General features: G+C 39.6%; 1 protein-coding gene across 4 annotated transcripts in view; it reads right to left on the minus strand.

Moving 5' to 3' along the window:
- The window catches only part of RALGPS2 (Ral GEF with PH domain and SH3 binding motif 2), a 186,089-nt gene that overhangs the window by 77,160 nt on the left and 104,837 nt on the right, over positions 1-4,092 (minus strand). The gene's annotated exons all lie outside the window — the stretch shown is intronic.

Genomic DNA, 4,092 nt, shown 5'->3' on the forward strand with positions numbered 1-4,092 from the left:
CCAAAATAAGATGCACAAGGCTCTTCACTGTGTATATGTAACACTGGTTACAATGAGATCCCTCCCCAACTTTCCAGTGTTATGACACACCCCTAAAGTAGCGTTTAACTCTAGCGTTTAAGTTAGAGCACAACCACATGTTCTGCTTCCACTGTATATTTTCAGACCCAGTCTATTGTTTTCTTAAGGCAAAATTGTAGTTTCCAGGAAGGAAATGGAAGGACATCTAACTCTTTCTTTACCTGCTGCTTTTCTTTTCACATGTATATCCCCCATCTTTCTTCCATGGTAGGTGGCATACATGAGTTCCCAGATGACCTCCCATCCAGGCACTGACCAAACCCATACCTGCTTAGCTTCAAGCAAGGTGGCTTCATCATGTGCCCTCTGACCAAGCATTTCCACCCTCCAACAGGGATTCCAGACCTATGTTTCTTTTGCAAACATGGGTCTGGAATCTGGGTGGAACAAAATGAACCTGCTTGTGGGGAAGGGGGAACAAGAACGGAGAGGGAAAGTAGTGAGAAAAAGGAAGGCTAAAATGCTTTCTTCCACTGGAAACTCTGCCTTGCTTTGCTCCAAACAGATGGTGGGACTTTGAAGATATGTGCTGGAACCTGGAAGCAGAACATATAGTTCTTTTCTTATATATAAGATGTAGCTGGAACCTGAATCTGGTTGCAAAAATCCACATCTTTAAAAGCATATTTACAATTAAAAAGTTAAAAAGCATATTTTTAATGGACAAATTAAATATTAAAATTAAATTCTTACATTCCTAAGTGAACAGGCATCATCTTTACCTTCTTTGTACTGAACTACATAAACTTGGTTTTTAACCAATATTTGCATCAGCCAGGTTTTTGCTTTTTTGATACACCACATGTTTAAGTTTCTTTCCGTAATGATTGACATTTTTCATACCATTTAGTACCATTGCCACGTTTAGAAAAAAACATTAAAAGATAGGACAAGGCCAAAGAGAGTAGCAGAACTGAGTATTTTATAGTATTCCAGATTTAAGAACTGTCACAAGTTACAAAAATAGCACTAAACAAATATAACAGTAAGAAACCAGTCAGTAAGTATGAAGACTTTATAAGAGAGATATAACATCCAGAAGAGTTCCTTTGAGATAATTTGAAAAGCAAAACTGAAAGTTTCTGCTGTGATCCAGAGTTAGTATGTCATAATAGATAAATACAAGTTAAGTGGGTTTTGTTATTAAGTTTTTGGTTCTCTGAACAAAAGTGACACCATAACAACAGGGGAGGCTATCACATGCTTAGCCTCTGCTTACATTGTGAATTTCAAACAAACAAAACAGTTTTGTTCTTCCCTGGTAATCATGTAAACAACCAAATGTGTGTGTTCCTGCAGGAAATGGTCTTTCGAAACTGACCCTTTGTATTGCAAGATGCTTTCATTCTTATAATAAGGTTCTTCCAAGGGCTCCACCATATTAACAAACATAAAACCTGGTTCTTCTAAAATTCTAGCCTTCTGTCAAAAGTTCCCTGGAGAGGTTCCTTTTCATCTAACTAGACTGATTGGATAAACATAAATAATAAACATAAGGCACTGCCAGTCCTCATTGCCTGACTGACCACAATGCTGCAATTGCACACTGTCAGTCTTACATGGAGAATAAGACTTCCAGTTTCTCCTCTCTGAATGAGAGTAATTATTCCTAGCAGAGAATCTTGAATATGGTGACATTGCAAGTTTTACAGCTTTCACCCAGGTTGACTTAGTCAAATAATTATAAACAAATGTTTTCTTTTATAGGCTGAATGTTATCTGGCATGCTTTAAAATAAATGCTGGTTGTTTTTAATTAAAAACTGAGTCCTGACTGACCTAAATAAGCTTGTTTATCCTAAGTTGTACCTATGTGAATATGGTTAAACTGTGAAGTATTTAAACAGCTAAAAGAGGAGTGGTCACAGTGGTTCAGGAAGGGACCCAGGTCTGAGATGAGGTGCTTTGAATTACTCATTGCTCACTACCAGACATCTTTGTCAGCTTGCTGAGTTTATTTAAGATTTAGATGAATGGTGGAAGCTGGTGTAAATGGATTGAAAAGTAGGTTGAGTGGTAAAGCTTAACTAGTTAATTCCCCTCTAATAAAATAAAGCTAGGTTTCTATTTTAAAGCAACTGGGACACTGGTTCCAGGGGCACTCTTTGGACTGGACTTCTAGGACGAAGTCTGGAGATTTCAAATGATTCTGGGCTCCTCCCACCTGTCAATCTCCTGTTGTGTGTAGCAGGGAGTGGAGGCTGAGAGCCGAGCAGGCTGAGAGCTGAGTGGCTGCCTGCAGTGGCTAAAGCACTGGGCCTGACCACTCACAACACTGGTGCCTGCTCAATGCGAGCCGCTAGCATTGCGTGTCACATCACGTATTTGTGACGCTTGTGCCTGTGCAGTGCAACTCGCTAGCGTCCCAAGTGTGCAACATTATGCCTTTGCAATACTAGCGAGTCGGACTGCACAGGCATGAGCGTTGCAAATATGTGACATGATGTGCTTGCAATGCTAGCAGCTCACACTGTGCAGTCGTAAGCAACCAGGCCTGGCCAGGTCCAGTGTCTTAGCTGCTGGCCGCTGAGCTATCAGCTGTCCCCACTCACAGGTCGCACACAACAGTCTGGAGATCAGCGGGAGCATTGGGGCTTCAGGCTGGCCAGATGGTGGGCCACCCTCAGGCTAGCAGTGCATTTGGCCACACACTGGCACCCCCAGCTTCCTGAGATTGGCGGGCAGCAAACGAGGAGGTCAGTGAAATATTTTCATTAGAATTTTAAACATCTGTACAGGTCAGTTAAATATCTTCAGAATTTTTTCTTAAAATTTCCCCCCAGATTTTCCCAAGCAAGTTTTGGTTTAAAAAAATAGTACATTCAACTAATTTAAGTGTGAGGACTCTCAATGCAAAATATGGTATGTGCAGGTCTGTGGGAAGTAGCCAGCCCCTAAGTTGCATTGAAAAGCAACAAAAATCCCAAACCCCACCCCCCACAAAATTATTGCCTTTTAAAAAATATATATTTACATTCTTGCAAAATCAGTTGCTTAAATATTGGATCCTTTAGACACAGAGTTGGGAATGGGTAAATACATAAGAGGGAATAGGTCAAGTTGCATGTTGAAATGTCTCTGCTAATGCATATATTTGCATAAATATATTTGTTTTATATTATTACATTTTTGTGAGTTCAGATGCTGCTTGTGCCCTCAAGAAACCACATGTTAAAAATAGTGTGTGTGTTTAGAGGGGGATGATACTTAACTTGCGGGTGGGGGGAGCTCCAAAGGCCTTAAGGTACAGGTGCCAAAATTACCTAGGTGCACCACTGACCTATGAGACCTGCCTAAAAAGCTCTTAAGCAAAGTATAAAGCCTGAGGACAATTTATCAAAATATTTTAAAAACCTACAAAAATGATAGGAACAAAGTATTTCATTTTTCACTTAAAATCCTTTAAAAACAAAGCAAACCCTCCACTGCAAATAAATCAAAGGAAATATTTCATTGAGGGTGGCACCTTTTGTCCTTTAGGAATTTGGTTGCATGTAGTAGTTTCTTTTAACTCAAATGTTTTTCTGCCAACATATTTCTATACCTATTTAACACAAAAGGTTTAACATTATCTTACTTGCACAAAGTTTCTTTATAACTACTGCACTGAGAACTGGTTTTCATTAAATAAATTTAAAGAATTGACTGTGACATTCTGTTCTGCATTCTTCAGGAGTATAAATGGTTCATTTTACTGTTACAGTCAGCAGCCTGTTTCTTTCATTCCAGGCAACAGAAAACAGTGTTTATCAGCCTAGAGGAATCTCGTCTCTAAATGAATCTCACTAATGCAACAAATTGAAAGGCATATTTAGGCAGTTCAATAAAATGTTTTGCAATTGCCTGAACTCTTATTAATTGTTTCCCCATCTGTTGCCTTCCCTTCAACTAGCAAACAATCTCTCCTTGTTCGAGCAGTGGTTCTCCCCGCTCCTCCCTCCCTCTCTTCTCTAAAGGTTGCAGATAGGAAATCCTTAGGAGTTTTTTCCCCTCTGTTATTCAGTGACATCAT

The sequence above is a fragment of the Hemicordylus capensis genome, chromosome 4 (assembly GCF_027244095.1).
Source record: "Hemicordylus capensis ecotype Gifberg chromosome 4, rHemCap1.1.pri, whole genome shotgun sequence".
In the NCBI taxonomy this organism is placed as follows: Eukaryota; Metazoa; Chordata; class Lepidosauria; order Squamata; family Cordylidae; genus Hemicordylus; species Hemicordylus capensis.